At 54.0% G+C, this 22,990-nt stretch overlaps 1 pseudogene; it reads right to left on the bottom strand.

The window, feature by feature from the left end:
• Positions 1–7,885: 7,885 nt before the first annotated feature.
• Positions 7,886–14,981, bottom strand: LOC103228042 (uncharacterized; annotated as a pseudogene).
• Positions 14,982–22,990: the final 8,009 nt, after the last annotated feature.

The raw sequence follows: 22,990 nt of genomic DNA, 5'->3' as shown, positions 1-22,990 counted from the left end.
GGCTGCCTGTGCCTACGATCCATGTAAAAAGAACCGTTGCATGCCAGCGTTAGCCCAGGGTTGGCTCCACCCAGCTCTTCCACAGATGTCATTATTGTTGCTGTATCCTGAGGAGGCTGGAACTCAGGGTTTCAATACATCTGCAATCACCATCAACGTTATAACCTTACCAACAGGGCCAGGTGGGACCATATTGCAGTTTGCTGGATATCACCTAAAAAGGAAGACCAGAGTCCCACTCAGTCATAGCAGTTTATCTAGTCCATCACTACGTCAGACCAGCAGATGTCCTCCAGGGCCAGGCCACTCAGGTTTGCAGGCTACCATTTGACCTTGTCAAGTTCCAAAAGCAGAGGCGGCCTTGGCGTCACCCTTTCAGGCATCTGGTGTAGTTGAGCTAGGAGATAATGTCCTCCACACCCCTCTTAAGGTAGTACTGTAATGTAGGATTCACCTAAAATTGGATTTCCCAGCCAGGCGCGATGGCTCACACCTGTAATCCCAGCACTTTGGGAGGCCGAAGTGGGCGGATCACCTGAAGTTGGGAGTTCAAGACCAGGCTGACCAACATGGAGAAACCCTGTCTCTACCAAAAATACAAAATTAGCCGGGCGTGGTGGCACATGCCTATAATCCCAGCTACTCGGGAGGCTGAGGCAGGAGAATTGCTTGAACCAGGGAGGCAGAGGTTGCGGGTGAGCCGAGATTGTGCCATTGCACTCCAGTCTGGGCAACAAGAGTGAAACTTTGTCTCAAAAAAAAAAAAAAAAAAAAAAAAGAATTTCCCTCACCACATAACCCATGTATTCGTTCCTTTACCCTCAGCTCCAGTTCCCCCTTTTCTCCATTTGTATTCAGGTATTTCCACCTTTAGAAGGTCCAGGAGGTTCGGCCATGCTGCTGGGCCAGATTGTCAGAAGCAATGCCAGCCTAGCAAGTGCCTCCCTGACAGTCCACTCCGGTTGGTGTAGGATGGGGTTTCACAGGTGTAGAAAGTGGGCTGTCTCCACCACCAGGCAATATGCCTGCCTCATGAGCCGCCCTGATTTTTCTGGATGGGGTGAAGGCACCATCTGCCCCGTCAGCCCTCAGGAGCTCTGGCATGAAGCTTTAGAGCTAGAGGTGCACCTTCCTGCCTAGGAGTCATTGCTACTTCAGCACTTGCAGCTGCAGCCCTGGTCCTGGGGCCACTGCAGCAGATAGGAAAGGAGGAAGGTGAGGTGATGTGGAGAAGAAAGAAAAAAAGCAGTCTTACCACAACCTCCCTTCCCCAGTTCTCTTAGAAAAGGCATAGGAGGCCAGGTGCAGTGGCTCACACCTGTAATCCCAACACTTTGGGAGGCCATGGCAGGTGGATCACTTGAGGTCAGGAGTTCGAGACCAGCCTGGCCAATATGGTGAAACCCCGTCTCTATTAAAATACCAAAAAAAAAAAAAAAAAAAAAAATTTAGCTGGGTGTGGTGGTGCACATCTGTAATCCCAGCTACTTGGGAGGCTGGGGCAGGAGAATCACTTGAACCCAGGAGGTGGAGGTTGCAGTGAGCTGAGATCGTGCAACTGTACTCCAGCCTAGGTGACAGAGTAAGACTCGAAAAAACAAAACACAACAAAAGCAGAAAAGAAAAGGCGTAGGGCTGTATCTAGTGAGGACCCTCTCCTGGCCCCTCTCATGTTTGGGGTGGACACACACTTGTGATGGCGTGCAGGTCACTCTTTCCTGCCCCACTATCTCTGTTTGAGACAACCAGTATCAATTACATGTTCCGGTTCTCTATCCAACCTTACGCCAAGGATGAGAGTGCTCTCTCTGCCCCTTGTTGGACATTTGGGGCTGTAAAGTGTGTCCCTTGGTCCAGAGAAGTGTGAGTGGGCAGTGCAAATTGGTGCACTGTCTCCCATCGTCACACTTTTATAGTACCTCGAGCATCTGCCGCCAGGGAAGCAAAGCCCAGGCGAGAGTCAGTGTCTCGCCTTTCCCTGTCAGGGCCCTTTGGTGGCCTTCTGGGGCTTCTGTTTGGTTTGTCCTGCCGGCTCAATGCAGGGCCTTCCCTCGTGGGACTCTGCACAGCCATCAGCAGTCTCTGTCTCTGTCTATTGGCAGACAGAACAGTTCTTATGAACTGTGCCTTGGGGGTGCAAGAGGAATGTGTCTAGGTTCATCTGCAGCCCCAATGTCCACTCATTCCGTGGACCCAGGGGGCCACCCCAAATGAGCACACCAGGACACTTACTTGCCATCCCAATCACTTCTTGATCCTGAAAGGGGGCGTCCTTTGATGGGCATCAACATGTCCCACTTTAACGCACCCCTCAGATTCCCAGGGTGATTCTGCAGGGCCGTGCTCCACACGGGTATCCCTTTAATAGGTCAGGTTTCTGCTGCCCTCCTGCCTGACCATAGGGTCTGACAGGGTCACCCATAAATCAGCAAAAACATAAACACACGAGTGAACAGCAAGCAGTCCCTCCCACCAAGCTGATTCATTTCCACCTTCTTCCACAGGAGGGCTGGCCTTCCAAACCGTGCTGTCCGCATACCTTGGAACTGCCATCCATACACACTGGCCAGTCAAGAGCTCTCACAGAGCATCAGCCAAGTGACAGTAGGATCTGCCAGCTTCTCGGGTGCTTCCAAAGTTGGCCCTAGGGGAAAGCCTGCTTGCTCGTGAGTACGCCAAGTACCTCTTTGCATCCCCAGGCAGCACATTCCTGCACAAAGCATTTCCATTTTATTAAGAAACTCTGGGGCCAGGCATGATGGCTCACACCTGTAACCAAGTCGGGTGGATCGCCTGAGCTCAGGAGTTTGAGACCAGCCCGGACAACATGGCAAAAACCGATTTCTACGAAAAATGCAAAAATTAGCCAGGTATGGTGGCACATGCCGGTAGTCGCAGGTACTTGGGAGGCTGAGGTGGGAGGATGGCTTGAGTCCAAGAGGCGGAGGTTGCAGTGAGCTGAGATGGCACCACTGCACTCCAGCCTGGGTGACAGAGCCAGACCTTGTCTCAAAAAAAAAAAAAAAAAAAAAGGAAACTCTGGGTGTTGCCTTCCCCATTAGGGCATTAGGGTATTTCTTTGACATTGTCCAGAACATTATATGTGTTTCAGATTTTTAAAACGATTATTTTATAGGCTTCAATCTAAGGGTGGCCTCAGTCAAAGTCCAATCATTGTCTCTCAGATGAAAATTTTCTTTCTTTTTTTTTTTTTTTTTGAGACGGAGTCTGGCTCTGTCACCCAGGCTAGAGTGCAGTGGCCGGATCTCAGCTCACTGCAAGCTCCACCTCCCGGGTTTACGCCATTCTCCTGCCTCAGCCTCCCGAGTAGCCTGGACTACAGGCACCCCCCACCTCACCGGGCTAATTTTTTGTATTTTTAGTAGAGGCGGAGTTTCACGGTGTTAGCCAGGATGGTCTCGATCTCCTGACCTCGTGATCCGCCCGCCTCAGCCTCCCAAAGTGCTGGGATTACAGGCATGAGCCACCGCGCGTGGCCCTCAGATGAAAATTTTCTAGTCCCAAATCCCGGCGGTCACCCCTGGGTGGCACTAACAGGCTTTGCCAGAAAGCCCCATCTGTGTAGGGACTCCAGGACTTTTGGGGGTAGTTTTATGGGAAGGAGTTGCAATATTCCCGGATGTGGAGTGTGTACCCTTCAAAGTCTGAATCAGCTGACCAGATGCCGGTCCTCAATCACTACTGCCAGAAGGGCAGGTTTACCTGCCTTCTATTTTACAGCAATCGGTGGGAGAAGCATTCCCCAGCCAGACCATCTCCATCCCCAGCATATGCTCTGATAAAGCAGGTGCAGCCACCTCACAGAGAGTTTGTTCTAACATTCCAGTTTTCACCTAAGTATCCACCTTAATTCCGTCAACCATCACATTTCTAAATGTTCCCCATTGACCAAGAGCTCCATTTGGGCTTCACTGACAGAGTCTGGAATCACAGAGCGGGGGCTCCCATAGACGGAGTCTGTTCTCCTCCCCAGGCCATTTTACCCACCGTGTGTTGGTCCCCAGCTAGGGGGTGGGCCAAAGGACTCAGGCTTTCTCCTGGTTAGATTGTGAGACCACTGCCTCAGGCAACTCGAGATCAGAATTCTCACTGTCATTTTAGGCCTCCCAGGTTTTAAAAATCCTCCGAACTAGAATGAATAAAGCAGATTTTTGTAGGGCCTTTTCACACTGGGCGGCCGGCAGGGTCCATCCAGCTTCTGTGAATGCTGCATTGAGACCGTTGTTTCGTCCCCATCAATATCCACTTTATTCATCGTATTTCTTAACACCTGCTTAAAAGCTTCCACCCTGCTGGGATGAGTCCCTTGACTGTCTCCTCGGTCCTACCCCTTTGTTTTGTCCATGCTCTTATGAAAACCTTTACTATCTGTTGTCTCGGCACCCTTTCCCTTTGGAGGAGACTCTGAGGCCAGTAGCCACACCTTGGGTCAACTGACTGGACCCTAGCCCAGCATCGGAATCTATCCCACACATCCCTTGGGTAGGGCCTCAAGCTAGAGGCTGTGGTCCAGGCTGACCAGAACCTTGGCTCAGCACCACGGTCCTCTCCCACACTTACCCTTACTTACCTTTTAACTACTGCAGATAACAATAACCAAGGGATTTCACATTTCCCCTTTTTGTTGTTTCTTTGCATTTCCTTATACTCTAGTGAGCCAACTGCTTAGGAGTTGGATCCATCATTTCTAAATTCCATTGGTAACTTTTACCTTAAAAAATTGATTGTATTGGTTCTACTTGCAAGTGTATTTGAAAAAAAAAAAAAAAGACAAAAAATTTGATTGCAGCACAGCCACCACCAGGAATGAAAGTTTCCTCAGCTCCTACCCTTTTACTCGTCCCAAACCACATGTTCCAGTGAGTCAGGGTTGGTCTAGAAAGCCCCAGTTCTGACACCAACTATAAGGAGTTCAGCAAATGATGGAGTTGAAGGAAGCAGTCCCCACCAGACTGCCCTCTCTTCAGGCACCAGCCGAGACTGATGTTTCCAGGATCACCCTCCATTCAGACCAATTGGTGATATAGTCAGGGGTCCCCATAACCACCCTAAAGGTACAATAATTCACTTGAATGACTCAGAGAAAAGTATAGCACTCAGGAAAGTGGTATACTTATTACAATTTTATTATAGTGAAAGCATACAGATCCAAGCCAGCCAAGGGGAGAGACACAGAGAGCAGAGTCCAGGAAGGGTCCAAACGTGGAGTTCCTGGTTGTCCCAGATGGCGTGACCTCCTCCCAGACATGATGAATGATAATACACAAAGAAGATAAACAACCAAGGAAGTTTATTTGAGCCTTTGGTATCCAGAGTTTTTATTGGAGGTCATTGGTGATTGGGGCACAGATATTCCCCAGCACAAGGTGGCAGCACAATAGTTAAGATGGCACCAGTGGTGGCCCAGGAATACTCACAGGGAATGCTGGTAGAGGGAATGCTGTGGCTGGGAATGCTGACGCAGGCATGGGAAAAATTTGAGGGAATGATGACTACAAAGATAGAGGAATCGGACTGCTGAGTTGCACTGCCCTGCAGAGGGATGAGAGAGTCTGAGCTGTGAGTAGGAGGTTGGCGGCTAAGCAGAAGGCAGACAGCCTGTGGCAGCTCACAAAGTGGCACCTGTCTCCTGAAGGGGAAGGGCAGGCAGAGCTGAGTGGCAGGCCGAAGACCTGATTGTGAATTTTCTGTTGAACATAATAAAAAATGTCCAGCTGGATGCAGTGAAAAGCAAGGAAGGGCATGCCAGCCCAAGGGAAGAGCATGTGCAAAGCTTCTGAAGTGGAGAAGCCTGATCTGCCTGGAAGGACTGGATGAGGGATGAGGGTGGAGGGGATGGGGTGAGGCAGGGTCAGCAAGCCACCACAAGCCTCCACCAGGGCTCTGAGCAAATCCCCAGAGCATTGGGAGCAGCTGAAGCACGGGCAGTGGTGACAGCCTTGGATCTGCATTTCCCCACACCGCTGTGGCTGTAGTCTGGAGAACGGATGACAAGGGAGGCCGTGCTGGAGCTGATCCCTCTGGGGATATTGGGACGCTGTGGTGTGGGGTCCTGGGATGCCAGTCTTATCACTTGGGCTGCATCTCATGTCTGGGACCCTCTCTTATCTCAGGGACAAGATGGTGACTCACCCATCTCAGACTGGACAAGCCTGGTGGACCCATCTCAGCTATAGCAGCGACATTTACACCCATGGTCATGATTTCTGGCCGTCCGCATTTGTTCTGCTCTCATGGCCCTGAGGAGGGGTGTGTGGAATGGAGCACAGGCCCCCAGGCCCCAGACATACTCACATGTGTTAGTCCCACACGGTCAGGGCAGCACCCAGTTTACCTGCTGGCCTCCCCTGCCAGGGCCTTCCTGCTGCCTGTGGGGCCTGCACCTGGGTCAGCCTGCCTGTCCTCTCTGGGCATGGCCAGCCTGGGACCAGCTAGAGATGGGCACACCATGATGGGTGGGTCTGTGCGACTGCCCCACCATCGGGGCATGCAGAGGGCATGTGGGGAGTGCCTGGGGCCCCTGGCCTTCCTGTTGGGCTAGTTTTGGAGAGCTAGGGGTTGAGGGCCGGCACTCACCCACACCACTGTCCCTGGGGGCTGTGTCAATATCCCCATCCCTGCCCCCCAGGCCTCCATCCTAACACCTTCATTGTGTATCTCTGTGCTGAAAATTGGTTTAGAAAATGGGTACTGTGGTGTGGTGGGCATGTATTTTTTAAAATAAAGTTTTAGTTTTAGAATAGTTTTTGATTTCTAGAAAAGGTGCAAAGATAATTCTGAGTAGTCCCCCACCCAATTCCCTCTACTGTTAACACCTTACATTACTATATGTGCACAGTGAGGTGTCAATCAATATTGATATGTTCTTAACTAAAGTCCATCCTTTATTTAGCTTTCCTTTGCTTTTATTTAATGTCCTTTTTTCGGTCCCAGGACCTCCTCTGGGATACACATTATGGTTTCTTAGACTAGCTCTGGGATTTTGCTTTTGTTTTGAGATGGGGGCCTCTCTCTGTTGCCCAGGCTGGTCTTGAACTCCTGGTCTCAAGCAATCTTCTCACTTTAGCCTCCCAAAGTGCTGGGACTACAGGTACATGCCGCCGTGCATGTACCTTGGTTTTGACGATTTTGACAGTTGAGGAGGACTGGCCAGGTACATTGTAGGATGCCCGCTACTGGGCTTTGTCTGACGCTTTTCTCATGATTAGACTGGGATTGTGGGTCTGGGGAGGAAGATCACAGAGGTAAAGTGCCCTGATCAGCCCATCCAATGGGGAGGGCAGCTGCTGTCAACATGGCACGTCCCCTGTGACGCTGGCGTTGCCCGCCTGGCTGAGGTCGTGCTGGTTGGGTCTCTCCACTGTGGATTTCTCTTCCTCCTCACTTGCTACAGTGCACTCCTTGGTGCACATATTTGCAGTTGCTCCACAGCCTGGTGTTACAGATGCCATTGGCTCCCTGATTGTGTAGTCAGCAGTGTTAAGTGTTCCTTGCTGTTGCCACACGTCTTGTCTGTTGCTGGTGCCTGCTCCGGAGTCCTCCGAGGGGCACCCCACACTTCCCCTGGGATCATGTGTCCAGGCTGCTTCCAGGTACCCACCCCACAAACTGCTGCAGAGAAGGGGGCCCATTGTGGACTTCCCTGGACACGCAACCAAGGAGCGAGCTGCTGATCGTGGGTGTCTGTGCTACAGTCTTGACCCCATTTTATCAGGCTGCCCTCCAGAAAACCTGTGCCTCCCTGTCCATCAGCCCACTTCCTGATATGTGCCAAGTGGAGGGGCGTGCCGCGCTTGCTTGCCGGCCGTGCTGCACACGTGTGCTAAAGGTTCTGCTTTCTCTGAGTCACTGAGCTACACCCAAAACCAGCATCCCATCCTGTGGGCTGTAGGCTCAAGTGGGTCATTGCTTGGCTTGGGCACAAGATTTAGAAAAGTTTTGAGCCAACATGTCAACACTGAGGAATTTCACGTGCACTTTTAGGTTTTGGACTTCTCTGGAAACCCCAAGCTGCTTCTTTCTTATGGTTCCCAAGGTAAATCTGTTCTTCTCAGCGTTTTTCATTTGGAAGACCCTGTGGCCCCACAGGACTTTATGGCTTCTGCAAAATAGACTGTGACCATTGCAAAGCCCTTTCTCCAGGCAGAGCTTTTCCCACGAAGGGCCAGGCAGCCTGGCTGGAGGCAGTGAGCACCCATCGCAGGAGGTGTGAGAGAGGCCCCAGCAGTTCCTGGGTGTGGGATGGGACCACTGACATTCCCCTGGTTTAGTTTCCATGACTTTGTGAGACAGGCATTCTCCTCGCCTGCTGCTCCGCAAGCTGGTGGGACAGAAGCGCCTGGTCCAGCTTTGTGGATGAGTTCTGACGCAGTTGCGGGGCAACAGTGCCCCCTCGTGGCTGCAGCCCCAGCCTGGCCGCTCTGCCTGCAACTAATGGAGGGGTGGATTTGGACAAGTGGCATGGGGGAAAGGTGGTTCTGACTGCAGGGAGGGCTGCAAGGCTTTCCCACGGCCAGTGTGGCTGGAGGGAAGGGTGTGGTGGGAGCAGAGGCCAGAGGTCTGTGGGGACCAAGTGGGGAGAGGATAGGATGCTGAGTGAGGGGTGGTCCTTGAGGGAATTTGGGCAGAGTGGCCATCCCTCCCTTGAACAGCAGGTCTGTCCATGACCCCAAGGTCTCCCTGGGGTCTGCTCCTCTGACCCCTTCCTAAGACCAAGGGATTCCCACCCACAGGAATCTTCCTGCAAACAGATTTGTGGGCTGGGCTGGCCTGGCCTGCTCTGCCATGGATGGAACCATTGTTGATAGCTAGGGGCTTTAATGATGGAACTGTGGGCAAAATGCACCCCGCAAGAGAATGGAGGTGACCCAGTTCCACCAGCATCTACCGGCAGCCCCTGCCGTGTTCCAGGCCCTGTGCTGGCAGGCTCTGCGTTGCTAAGATCCTGTTCCCACTACAACCTGGAGGGAGGGCTCCCAGCCCCAGCTACAGAGGTGGATACTGAGGTTCAGAGAGAGTGTATAACGTGCTTAGGGCCACACAGGGATTCAATTCTGCGAGGGAAACCTCATTGCTCAGGAGAATGAGAAGAAAAGCCACAGATTGGGAGAAAATATTTGCAAAGGACATAGCTGATAAATGACTATTATCCAGAATCTACAAATAACTCTTAACACTCAACAACAGGAAAACAACCTAATTAAAAATCAGGCAGAAGATCTAAACACACACCTCGTTCAAGAAGATACACAGATGGCAAATAAGCATATGAAAGATGCTCCACATCATATGTCATTAAGGAACTGCAAATTAAACCAACCGTGAGATACTGCCACACACCTACTGGAGTGGCTCATATGCAAAGCACCAACACACCAAATGCCGGTGAGGATGTGGAGCAACAGGAACTCACATTCATTGCTGGTGGGAATGCAAAATGGCACAGCCACTTTGGCAAACATTTTGGCTGTTTTTTTTTTTTGAGACAGGGTCTTTCTCCGTCACCCAGGCTGGAGTGCAGTGAAATAATCATGGCTCACTGCAGCCTCAACCTACCAGGCTCAGGTGATTCTCTCACCTCAGCCTCTCGAGTAGCTCAGACTACAGGCGTGCACCACCATGCCTAACTAATTTTTGTATTTTTTTTGTAGAGGCAAGGTGCCACGTGGCCCAGCCAATCTGAAGCCAATCTGAAAAGGCTGCACACTCTATGATTCCAACTATACGACATTCTGGAAAAGGCAAAACTATGGGAACAGTAAAAAGATCTGTGGTTGCCAGGGGTTAGGGGGAAGGGAGCAAAGGGGATTACAGGTGGAGCATAGATAATTTTTAGGGCGGTGACACTATTCTACGTGATACAATAATGGTGGATAAGGGTCGTTGTACATTTGTCCAAACACGTGGAATGTACAGCTCCAAGAATGAGCCCTCACTTAAACCATGGGCTGTGGGTGACGCTGATGTGGCAGTGCAGGTCCCTCATGCACTCCTCTGCTGGGGATGTTGATAGAGGGGAGGTTGTGCACGTGTAGGGGCAGGAGGTGTATGGGAACTCTCTGTACTTTCTGCTCAATTTTCCTGTGAACCTAAAACTGTTCTAAAAAATTAAATCTACTTAAAAAAACAGAACAGCCCACTGTGTGGCCCTCCCCATACTCCCAAAACTCACATTCTAGTGGGGAGTCAGACACAGAAACAGACACAACCATGTTGACAGTCACTGCAATGATGAGGTAGCCACAGGGGGCTGTGGAAACTCAAGAGGGGCCACTATAGTGGCATCAGGGAAGGCTTCCTGGAGGAGGTGTTGCCTCCAGTGGGTTTTTACGTGCAGCGGGAATTACCCAGCTGGAGATCAGTGAAGGCACTGCAGGCAGCATGCTCAAAGGCACCAAGGAGTGAGGTGTTGGGGGAGCAGCGTAAGTTCATAGTGCAGCGAGGGGGTGCTCCGTGCACAGATAAGTTGCGGACTGCGGGCAATAGGACCCTGGGTGCCCCTAGAGCCTCGCGGAGCAGTTTGCAGAGTCGTCTCTGGGCCACGGCGTGTGTGCAGCGACATCTGGCGGTGGCATGCGGAACTGCGGACGGCTGCGCAGGAGCCGACAGCGGAGACGCGGTGTGGACCCGTGCGGCCTGGTGCGGGCCAGTGCGGGCCAGGCCGGGCCGCTGCGAGGCAGGTGGCCGGGTCCGAGGGCCGCGTCCCACAGCAGCTTCCAGGACCTGGAGAGAAATCGGGAGGTGCGTGAACATGGATGGGCAGAAATAACATCTTTTATACTCTAATTGGAACATAGCATGTCCTTTAATTACGAACGCAATGAGCTACAGTAGCACTACTCATTTCAGAAATGGCGCGATCTCACTTTCCTGCCTTAGTACTTTGAAATTACAGCGGGTATTGGACCCGCTGCTAGACCGTGTCATTCACTGGGTTAAGAAGGGAGCCCACATAGTGCCATGTCACAGACCCCTTTTAGTATTTTGATAACTATAATTTAAATCAAATTGGCATTTAAGAGCCTCCAGGCTTGCCCAGACTGCCAAAGGCGTCTCTGGCACACACACACACGCACACACACTAACATGCACACAAGCAGACACACATGCACGCAGACATGCACATGAACACGTGCACATGCACACTTGCATGTACACACACGTGTGCACACACACATATGCATGGTTGGGAACCTCTCTGGAGAGGAAGGCCAACACCAGTGTGTCCGCTATGTAGTGGTTGATCAGATAGTTTATTGTAGACATGGACATGAGTAAGAAAGGGGCACTGCTAATTAGGCCAGGGCAGTGGATATGAGGTGGGACTGCCCCTAGCACACTGGGACCAGGGCTACCTCGAGGCCTGCAGGACACCAGGAGCTGTGTGTGAGTTTGCATCTCTGTAGGCACGTAGCTGTGAGTGTGGGGGAACCCGGTGGACTGCATCTGAGGTGGGGAGGTGGTGTCTGTCACTGTCCTGGGTGTGTGTGTGTGTGTGTATGTGTAGGGCATTTTGATCTCCAGTGCCTGGGTTCTAGCAGATGCCTGACCTACAGCCCTGTGTTCAGCCTGGTCATTCCAGCCCTCAGAGAGACCTTGTCCAGCCATTTCCTGGAGTAGCAAATGGTCCAGAACCAGTCTGTCTTGCCTCCTCTGAGGGAGACAGGCGGGCTACATGTGTAGCCTTCTTACCTCACTAAACTCATCCTCCCTTCCATGATCACCCTCATTTTACAGACACAGAAACTGAGGTCCAGAGGAGCTGAATATTTGGCCCAGGCCACACAGGGAGTCCAGCCATGGGTGATGAGGGTCTGAGGATGGGGGTGGGACAGGAAACCTGACCTTTCTGAGCCTTGCTGTCCTTATCTGCTGTGTCAGGAGGTGAGAGGAAGATATCTGGGGCTGAGCTAGCAGAGAGGACACTAAACTTTTGGCCTCTCCCCTGTGTAAACCCCACCATGACTCCCCATTGCCATGGCATAAAGTCCCAGTTCCATGGCCGGACATTCTGGTCCGTGCCCTGCTTCAGATTCATTGCCCATCACTCCCTGTCCACTCCCTGCACTGCAGTCACCCTGGCCACCAGCCCTTCCTAGCACCCTCCAAGACCCTTCTTATCTCCACGCCTCTGCCTATTCTGTACCTTTTGCTTAGAGTGCCTGGCAAACTCCTACGCATCCTGCAACGCTCAGCTCTGAGTACCCCACACAGAATTGGCCTCTCCCTGCTGTGTGCCTCCACTGCCCTCACACATCCCTGCAGGTAGCCCTTCTGAGGACTGATGCAGCTAAACATGATCCGAGTCCCCGGCACCTAGCACCAGGCGTGCATAAAGCAGGCGCTAACAAATGCGTCTGGAATGAATAAGCAAATGTGTGTGGGCATACCACCTGACCCCTGTCCTCATGAACTGCTTGAGAGAAGGGCTGGGTCCTTCCCAGCTGCTCAGGTGGCAATCAGAGTTTGTCCAATGTCCAGGCTGGAGCCAGAGTTGAAGGGAGGAGCAGGCTGGGGGTGGTGGTGGCTGCATTTGGGGTTAGGAGGCCCAGGCTGGGCCTGTGAGCTGGACACCCCACCCCAACACCTGAGGTAGCTGCTACCCAGGTCCCTCTCTGCGTGCTCCTGGATGGGGCTTGGCTGTGGCTTCCACTCAGGCCCCTTGGTATCCCCACTGCAGCTTGGCCCTCTGTGACTCACTCTTTCTTGGCCCTAAAGGTCAGTGCAGGGCCAGGCCTCGTCCTCTTCTCCATTTATCAGGTCGGAAGCTCAAGGCTGACCTGGCTGGGGCCAAGGTTTATGTGCTTGTCCTCCCCACCCAGCACCGCTGACCCTGTAAAACATGCCAGGAAGGGTGGGGACAGGAAGGTGACAGTAGGACTTCTGTGTCTGCCCCAGGGCACTGTCAGCCGGGTCAGGATTTATGCCCTGATGTTCCCACCCCCAGACCTGGTCACCAGGCCCACGCCCTCCGTCTGGTGCTTAGCCATCCCTGCAGGGGGCCCAGCAAAGCCTGAGGGCTGGGGGCTGGCTGGGGTGTGGGGTGGGCTGGGGTTGGGGGTTGGCAGGAGGCCACTGCAGATTAGGTCCCAAGTGAACACTGCTAGCGTCTTTGTCCAGCGGAGAGACATCGGCTGGCTGGGACATCTTGCCTCCTGGGGCCTGTTATCGCAACTGTAAATGGCATTGCCTTAGTAGCCACCCTTTGGGACTCTAGGATAGCACATGTCCACAGGACCTCAGCTAATGTGCCCGCCTGCAGTGTCCCCCATTTTCTTTTGGGGAGCTCCACCTGCCAGTGCCAGTGCACATGGTCTTTGCTGGGCCATCCTTTGCACAACGTCTCTCCAGGCCTGGGGCTTGAAAGAGCGCCTCCTCAGCAGGGGCCCCAAACGCTGGCTGGGGCTCCAGGGGCAGGAGGTAAGGGGAGAGGTGGTTTTAGTGGGTTTGCTGGCAGCAATCTGAGTCCAGGGGTTGTAGCGGAAAGAACTGGTGGGAGGAGGCGCAAGGCCAGTTGGATCAGCGGATACACAGGAGATGGTGTCTTTGGTCACCCAGTTGCTCAGTTAGAAACCTGGACAGCCTGGCCCCTGCCCCTCCCCACACCTCCTAGCCAGTGGTGAGTTTTGCACAGCCCTCTGTCCACCCACTCCAGCACTCACCCCTTCCCGCCTCTTCCCCTGCCTCTGCTGCCCCGGCCTGCTTCCGCTACCTGCATCTCTCACCCACATCACTGCAGTCGCTTCCTCAGTGGCCTCTGCCTCCTCTCCTCTCCACCCCCTCACCCTCCATTGTCACCACCTTGCTCCTCACAGCTGGCTGAGCCATTATGACTAATGACTGCTCTCAGCTCCCAGTCCCATGGTTTCCATCACACCAGGATACAGTCACATTCCTTGCTGCAGCCTGTGAGACCCTCGGAGTCCTGGTACTGCCGCCCCCTGAACCTCCTCTCCTTCCCCTTTCTCTGCCACGTCCACAGCTCGGTGAGCCCATTCCCACCTCGGGGCCTTTGCACTTGGCAGTTCCTCTGCCTGGCACATGTTGTCTCCAGTGTTCATAAATCTCCTTCCCTCCCGTCTCTCAGGTCTCTCCTCAGACGTCACCTCATCAGAGTGGCCTGTCCTGCCTGCCATATCTACAATACCCTCCCCAACGCCTGGCATCCGCCTCCTCCCTCTTGTATGAGTGTCTTCAAGGCACTTTCACTTGTGGATATTGCTTTATATATTTAGTCGGAGGAGTATAATCTGGGGGCCCCTGGGAGACAGACTCTGGCATGATGGCTGTTGTGATGGGGGAAACCGGGGCATCTCCTGGGGACTGACAGCAAGTTGCTGCCCTTCTGGGCCTCAATTTCCCCTTCTGTGCCATAAGGCCCAGGCCGTCTCTCTGCCCGCTCACGTGTCCTGGGAATGCTGAGCTTTTGCTTTGTCCTGGAAGTGGGGTTGCCATGGAAACAGAGGCAGGAGGCTCCAGCAGAGGCAGCATCCACCTCCCTTTGTTAGACCCAGGGCCTGGTTTCTGGGGGCCCCCTTCTGCGGAGGAGTGTGTGCTTCTTGAGGGGCCAGTAGCCTCTACTTGGGCCTACTCTGGCCGTCCTGCCCCCAGCCCCCAGCTTGCAGTTTGCTTCACTAGATTGTAAGGAGGATGATGAAAGGGCAGAGTGTTCCAAGCTAGGGGTGGAAAGTCAGGGGCATCAGGACCCAGGGCACGGGGAGCAGGAGCGTGTCCTCACCTCATGTGGCTTTAGGCAGTTCCCCCATCATCCTCTGCGCCCCTAGCCCTGACACTCCCTCTGCACACAGCTCTACTTTGATCAAACCAGTGCCTGGGCCACCTCCCTGCTCCCATGCCCTCTGGGGTAGGATGTGGGCTTGGCGGGGAGTGACACACGGCAGCTCCAGGCGTGGCTACAGCTGGAGACATCCCGTCTGCCTCAGGCCCCTTAGGGCCGGGCGATACAGGAAAGGGGACCTGCTCGTGAGCACAGCTGGGCGATGGGATGCCAACCCCCTGCCCAGGTATCCCCAGGACGGCGCTGCAGCAGGAGTGCCCCTGATCCCGGGCGGTCGCTCTCCAGCCCGCTAGGCTCTCGGACGGGCTCAACCCGCCGCCCTGGCCCGGGGTTGGGGCTGGGACGCCAGGCCCCTGTGGTGACGGTTCCCTACAGCAGGTGGCCAGGATCGGCCGGCCAAGGAGCCGGTTCCTCCCGCTGGCTGCCGCCCGGCCGCCGCCTTCCGCCCTTGCCCGCCCGCGGCCGTCCCCGAGTCGCTCCCGGCCGGGCCTTGAGCGCCTTTTCCTCTTCCCGGCGCCCCGGCCGACCGGCGCGTCCCGCTGGGCAGGAAGGGCCCGCCCGCGCCCAAGGCCAGGGCCGCCGCCAGAGGTCGCCCGCCCCCAGGGGCTGCTGCGGCGCCGGGGACGCGCGGGGCCTGAAGGTCTCCCAGGCGCACCCAAGACCCATCCGCGCCGGCCGCCTGCCCTGTGCCCCTGGGGCGCGTAATGGTCTCCTCGACGCTCCGCCCTGGCTTTGCCCATTAGTGCCGTTAGTTCCATTAGTGCCTGTGTGAGCGGGACCTGGGTTGGAGGGACCTGCCAAGCCAACCTTGGGGGACCCCTCCTCCAGGGAGCCGCCTCCCCCTCGCACTTTCGAGGGGAGCGGCTGCCCAGAGATAGCCGGAGACTACAGGGCGCCTTAGGCCACCTCTCTGGAAGGCACAGACAGGTGCCATCCCTCTCTGGGCCTGAAGGCTTTCCCAGAGAGCAGGAGGAGGAAGTCCCGGGAACATTCCATTAAGGAGATGACACTCTCTTAGTTGTCTATAATATCGCTTCTTTGGAATCGCAGCGCCAGAATTCAGGACCCCTGCCCTCAGAGTTTTGGTGCAGTGTAGCCATGAGGCACCCGATGGCTTGGGTTCAAATCCCAGCTCTGCCATTTTCCAGGCAAGTCCCCTAACTTCTCTGTGCCTAGGTTTCTCACCTGTGAGATGAGGCTAGTGACGGTACCAGTCCTATCCGGTTGTGGCAAGGACTAGATACTCGGTGCAGTTAAGCTCTAGCACAGCACCCGAAGTGGTGATTACCATCACTGGCTACAGTGGATTAAACTCACAGGGTCAGGAACTCAGAGATTTACATTGGACACAGAGATTCAGGGTCTCGAGAAAGAGAGCAGAATCTACCCTGCAGGGAGTATTTGGTCCAAAATTTTCTGTTCCTGGGAAGAAAAGGAAAATGAGAGGCCCCAGTACATTGAGTCATAGCGGTGAACTCTGTGCCAGGCCAAGACGGAGGCCTTGGAGATGCAAACCAACTAGGTGGCAGGGGCCAGTTGCAAAACACTTTGAGCCCTAGGCTCCCCATCTGTAAAACGGGCACTGCTGCCTCTCATGCGGGGCACGCCAGGGATGGGGTGTAACACACAGGTGCTTAGTAAATGTGGAGTCTTCCCTACTTTGTCACACAGCAAGGGAGGCTTTCATGGGGAAACTGGGCCAGCTGTCTCCTTCCTCCCAGAAGAGAGTGATGACAATAGCTGTCAGGCCATCCTCGAAGGGTGCTGGGCAGGTGGAGGCAGCCCTCGGTGCCCCTGGCTGTCCCCTTGAGCCACCCATCCCTCTTCCCTGCTGTGGCTTGCACGCCCTGAGCAGCAAGTGGCAGGTGAACAGTAGTTGGAGAGGGGGCAGACAGGCGCACCAGGTGGGGGTGTTTGTGAAGGCACAGATTCAGAGTAGGGACAGGTTCGACATCAGTGAGATGGGGGCTTTGTGACCATCTTCAGTAGCCTCGCACTGTACCTACATGGAACTGAAGCAGAGGAGGCTAAGGGATTTGCCCAAAGCCACATGGCCAGACAGAGGTGTGTAGGATGAAGTGGGCCAAGCCCGTATGTCTCTTGTATGAGCAATGTCCAGGCCTGATTCATTTCTATAGACCCCTCTGTACCAACATGGAGCAGGACGAAGATATATTCGTTGAGTGGATGACTGTGTCTGTCAGGCCACATTACCAAAGGTCTATACTTGCAATGAGGGAGGGGACATCCAGTTTTGCTTTGTTCTCTGGGTTCTCTCACTCCTGTGCTCAGCTCCGGACACATCAGTGGACCCTGAGATGAATAGCAACCCCTGGAGACAGCATTCTATTAGGAGATGGGGTGGCTCCGCTTGGAGGGGATTCCCGCTGCTGTGCCTAATTCTCTGCAGGGTTGTCCTGGGGCAGGAGGGTTAGGAGGAGCTGGTACATCTGTGGGCAGGACTGAGACCTTGGGAAGACAGGTCCCAAGCTTAAGAAGAAGTATCCCAATTTTACTCATAGCTACCATATGGGGGTGAACAAGTTGGGATATTTAGTGGAAATGGTCATGCAGTTATTTTTTCAAAACTCTTTATTGAGCATGTATTGTGTGCCAGACACTGGAGCTGATATTATTTTACTGGAGAATTTGACGGTCAACAAATAAACAAATCGATAGTACGATGTTAGATGGAGACAAGTAGGAAGATGAACAACAAAGCAGGACTGGGGTCAGAGGACACCAGCGAGGGGCCTTGATTAGACAGCGGGGCTGCCATTGGGCGAGAAATAGGATGATGTGAAAAGCGAAGGGAAGAGTGCGCCAGGCAGAGGGGACCTGCAGGAGCGAAGGCTGGGAAGTGGGAATGTGCTGACAAGAGGCGTGGCTGGAGCGGAGTGAGCGAGACCCTCGGGCAGGACTGTGCCCTGCACCCCAGTGCCCCCTTGCCCTCTGCCCAGTGCAGTCACCCCTTCCTTACTCAAGCCCACTACGCAGCCCCAAAGCTCCACGGCGCCAAAGCTCCACAGCCCCAGAGCTGTGCGGCTCCGGGAAGCTGCGTCAACCCCAGCGACCACACGGAGGCAGCAGAGAACACAGCTGGGACGAGGGCAGCGCGTGAGGACTGAATCTGAGCACCTTGGGGACTCCCAGGTAGCCGGGGCTGGAGACAGGACACCTCCCTGCTGCTTCTTTGTACCCAGCCTCACATCTCTCTTCGAAAGTTCCTCCCTCCTAAGCAACATCAACAGTTTCTGCTGAAATTACAGCTCCACTGCACTGCTCTGGAAGGCTCATCTCTTCTCGCCTCCATGCCTGCATCTGTGAAGTGGAAACAGAGTTTCATCTCTAGGGGGTACATCGCAAGTGCTCAGGAATGTTGTCTGCTTGCAACCATGTGTGCTTCACACAACTACCTGTGTGACTTTGGGCAACTCCCTGAGTCTCAGTTTCCACACTTGTAAAGTGATGGTAGGACTATGGTGTGGGGCTCTTCTGTATGCCAAGTACACATGCATAATGCATGCACAGATCGTGGCACTTAGTCAAGGCCCAGTGACAATAACTAGTAATCATGACAATTGCATTGATGACCTGGGGGCTTAGAGTCGGGAGAGACCTGCTGTTTGGAGGGGAACATTGAAGCTTGGGAAGAAGAGGTGTTTGCCCACCATGTACTCACCAGGAATGAGAGGCTGAGGGGCCCCTTCAAGACTCTTGTCCATTTGACAGATGGGGACGCTGAGGTCTGGAGAGGGTGGGCAGCCTGGCCAAGGCCACCCTGTGGTGGGCATGGGACTAGAATTCGAGATACCTGCTTCCCTTCACGGCTCATCCAACCATGTCGTGGGGCCCTCCCTTCGAAGGCAGGTGGTTTCTTGGGCTGCAGCTCCGGATGTTCCTTTTTCTTCTCCAACTTCCCCCTGCCCACACCCGTGCCAGACTGTGTAATCTTGGAAAGCTGCATTCTTGGAAATCTGGTCCCTTCTAGTCTTTGAATTCTTCGAACTTCCTATTGGAGCTGCGGCCCCGATGGTGCCTGGGAGGGAGCCTCCTGATTTTGATGTTTTATGGAGGGAATGAGGTGTTCCCAGTGCGTGGGCAGCCCAGGGTGGGTGGGTGGCGGTGGCAGTGTGGATGGCAGTTGGATGCAGAGAGGACGAAGGGGACTTGGGGTGCACATGTGAGCCCCCTTCCATGGGAGTTTTCTCCAGGGTGCACTTTCCCCCTTGGCTTGGAGAAGAAACAGTTTCCCATGTTTTCCTTTCTCTCTGTGTGCTTGGGAGACACCCACAGCCCTCTTGGAATAATTCCTCTGAAACCTCCAATACCTCCAGCGTCTCCCGGGGTATTTTTCTTGTGGTTAAGGTGGTATTTACAGTGAAAACAGCTATTGAAATGAATCGCAAATATAATGTCAGTGTTTCCACTTTTGACAAAAATGGGAAGGCAGGTGGTTTCATGTCTGCGATAAGCGCATTGCTCCTACAATAATTACTATTTGAGATAATTATGAAAAAGAATTTAAATACTTAAGGCATGCACAGGGGCCAGGACAACTTTCTTTCGCCTTATTCATAATTTCTGCGGCAAGTTGGAGTCTTGTCCTGACTGGGACGTGGGGCGGGTGTGGGATGCTGAGGAGCAGCGGGCCAGTGTCAGACCCAGCACTGAGACCTGCTCCAGGTTTGAGGGGCATGGCTGGGCCCAGAAAGAGTGCAGATCTTGGAGTGGGACACATCTGGGTGGAAGATGAATGCTTTAGCAAGGCCATCCTAGGCAACTTTCTCCGCACCTCAGTTTCCTTATCTGTAAAATGGGGTGAATATTTGGGCCTACCTTAGAGCATTGTATGGAAATTGAAGCAGACAGTAGATGAAAAGCACTTAGTGCTCTACATGGTCTACAGCCGGGGCTCAACATGCGCTGGGTCCCTTCCTATGACATGGGAGGCCTGAGTGAGCTTCTGCTGCTCTGTTATCCACTGATATCCAGAGTTTGGAAAGGCCCCAATGAGTCTGTATTTTCTTCCCTCCTCTCTCCTGCTTGAACTTCTTCCCAAGAGCAGAATTCAGAGAATGGCAGGGTGGCAAATGCCATGAGATTGGAGAGAAGCAGCCTCAGGGAGTCCTGGTGTCCGCCCCTGTGTGAGCCCAGAGGGTAGGCTGGAGCTAAGGACTGGGGGCCAGTTTCAGCTCTGTGTGTGGCCTGGGTTTCCCAGTTGGAACTCAGCAGGACTGGGCTGGACTGGCAGGGAGGAACCGTTCTCCCTGTCACCTGAGATGTCCAAGCAGCACCTGGGTGACCATCTGCCAGTGATGCTGTAAAAGGGGCAGGTCTCGGGCTGTTGGACCCCTAAAGACCTCTAGTCCTGAGACTTAAGGGTGAGTCAGAACCCAGGAATCCTAAAGGCTCACAAGAAGTCAAGGCAGGTGCTGTTAGTTCTGCCCTGGCTCTGCCCTGACTCATTGCATGGGTCAATGCCTGACTCAGGCCTCACTTGCCCCATCTAGGCAATAGGAGGGCTGGACTGTAAATGAAAAACTCAAAGAACAATGGCTTCAAGAAAAGAGAAATTTCTATCTCATTCATATTTAAGCCTCAAGGTAGGTGGTACAGATCTGGCATGGGGAACAGCTTCCTTCTAGCTCCTGGCTCCACCTAACCAAGGAGGAAATCTGGTCCTTGTGGTCCAAGATGGCTGCCAGAGTTCCAGCCATCACATCTAAGTTCTAAGTAGGAGGGAAGAAGAAAAAAGGACAGACTGTGAGTATCAGATGTCTTTTAGGAAATGCTCCTGGAACCTGATGTGGGACACTTTTGCTTATATCCTATGATAAGAGCTTCATCTCACAGCCACCCTTAGATGCCAGAAAGGCTGAAAGTGAGGGCTTTATTCTGGGAGCCCAGCTGAAATTCAGGGAAAGAAGGGGAGGATTGTCCTGGGGTCTACCAGCTGACTCTGCCACAGGACAATCTTGTCGGGTCCTTCTGCTTTGAGTCTTGGAGATTCTGAGGCTTTGGAAAGGCACAGTTGTCCATGGCCCAGGCTTCAAGAACAGAATGTGGGCTAAATTGAAATAAATGAGTTTTCAAAATCATAAGATTCTGGAATTTCCAAACACAGTGTGTGTGTGTGTATGTGTGTGCATGGCAGGTGTGCATGCATGCGTGTATGTGGCGTGTGGGCTGAGGAGCACAGGTAGCAGATGTGGGGCTGTCGCAGGGCGGGGGCTGCTGGTGCCCTGCGGTGGGCAGCCTCTTTGGGCTCGCAGGCTGCTCCCTCAGCTCCTGGAATCTGCTCCTGCCGGCCTGTTCCTACACGTGCCTGTGTGCACTAGAGCCCCGGGGCCGGGGTGGTGGGAGGGGGGCGCCCAGGAATGCCTGCTCTTTTTAAGGCAGAGTTGTCTGTGCAGACTCCAGAAGTCTGGCTCCACTGACGGGTGACTAGGGGGTGAAGGGCGCCCCAGAGCAAGTTCCAGGCACCAAGGTGGGTGCGGAGGGGGTTATCAGGGTCAGAGCTGTGCTTCCATCTGATGGCCTCTGGTTCTGAGTCAAGTATGAATTTTGCACCTACTCTGTGTAGGTTCTGGCCTTTATGAGGTTGGGCCATTTTAATGCCTGTTCTGGGGGCAGGTGGAGGCCATGATCTGATTGGGCCTACACTGTCACAGGCCCTGGCCAAAGGAAAAGTCCCTGCCCTCCAGGAGTCAATTAATACAATCAATTAACAAATAGGCAAATAAATGGCCTGCACTAAGCTCTAGGGAACAAACCCCAGCAGGAAGTGGGGTGGGAGAGATGGCAGGGGTTGCAGTGATGGTGAAGCGATGGTCAATGACAGACTCACTGGAAAGGTGACTCTTGGGCAAACACTTGCAAGAGGAGGAGTGAGCCAAGCAGGCGTCTGAGACAGGGCCTCCAGGCGGCAGGCACAGCCCAGGCAGAGGACCCCAGGCAGGCATGGGCCTGGTGCACATGAATACAGTGCAAGGCCCGGGAGTGGCAGACTGGGTGCAGGGGGATCAGAGAGGCCACACGGCCAGATGGTGTGCAGCGCCTTGAAGCCACAGTATGGAGTTTGGCTGGGTAAGGACTTTCGGCGAGGACCCTGCCAGGAGGTTCTGAACAGTGGAGGGTGGTGGTCTGACCTAGGTTTACATGGCGTGCTCCCGGCTTCTGTGGGGATAATGTAGATGAGATAGAGGGTGATGACTCAGTCTCCCCACAGGCTGTCTTCTCTCCCCCAGTGCCACAGAGCTCCAGGTTTCCCGGTTCTCTCTGGAGTCCTACTGTTCTGGCCCCCTCTGCCCCTTCTCCACAGCCATTGTTCTGGTTCAGGGCTCATCTTCTCTCGCTGGCGATTCTCTTGCTCCTGCCTCCTCTAGTTTTCAGCTCCCTCATGATGGCAAAGTTGCTGCCTTGGTTCCAGGCCTCTCTGGCGGGATTTCCGCAGAGCCTGCAGAGTTTCTGGCCTTTGCACCGATTGGACCATTTTTATGCCTGTTCTGGGGGCAGGAGGAGGCCATGCACTGATTGGCTTGGTCCTGGTTCATCTGGACCAATCGTGGAGGCGAGGGGGCGGGATGCCATAGACTGGCTTTGGGTAGCGGCAGGTGTGAGTGCCTGCGGCGTAGTGGGAGAGGGAGTCCCCCGCCGTGCCCACGGCTATGCCCACGCTAGGAATGCGGTCTTCCCTGGGTTAGCTTAGTGTCCCATGGGAGGCGTTCCCAGGGCTCCCTCATGCCCCACCTGCTCCTGCCCCATGCCCTCTTCAGGCTGGATTATTTTTCTATGGGGCTTTTTCCCACAAACGGGGCAGGTGAAAACAATACACGCTTATTCTTTTGACGGTTCTGAGGGCCAGACATTCAAAATGGCTTTTATGGGACAAAATCGAGGTGTCCCCTGGGCCTCGTGCCTTCTGAGAAGCCCTTTCTGGCCCTTTCCAGCTTCTCGAAGACACCTGCTCTCCTGGGCTCGGGGCCCCTCCCTCCATCCTCAAAGCCGGCAGCGAGGCCACCCCATCTTTTCCACTCGGACCTCCTGCCTCCCCCCACCTTTTTTTTTGGAGGTAGGTTTTCACTCTGTCGCCCAGGCTGGAGTGCAGTGGCAGATCTTGGCTTGCTGCAACCTCTGCATCCCGGGTTCAAGCGATTCTCCTTGCCTCAG

This window comes from Chlorocebus sabaeus, chromosome 22, assembly GCF_047675955.1.
Source record: "Chlorocebus sabaeus isolate Y175 chromosome 22, mChlSab1.0.hap1, whole genome shotgun sequence".
NCBI classification, from domain to species: Eukaryota; Metazoa; Chordata; class Mammalia; order Primates; family Cercopithecidae; genus Chlorocebus; species Chlorocebus sabaeus.
The sequence above is the reverse complement of the archived record's forward strand: the minus strand, read 5'-3'. Positions and strand labels throughout refer to the sequence as shown.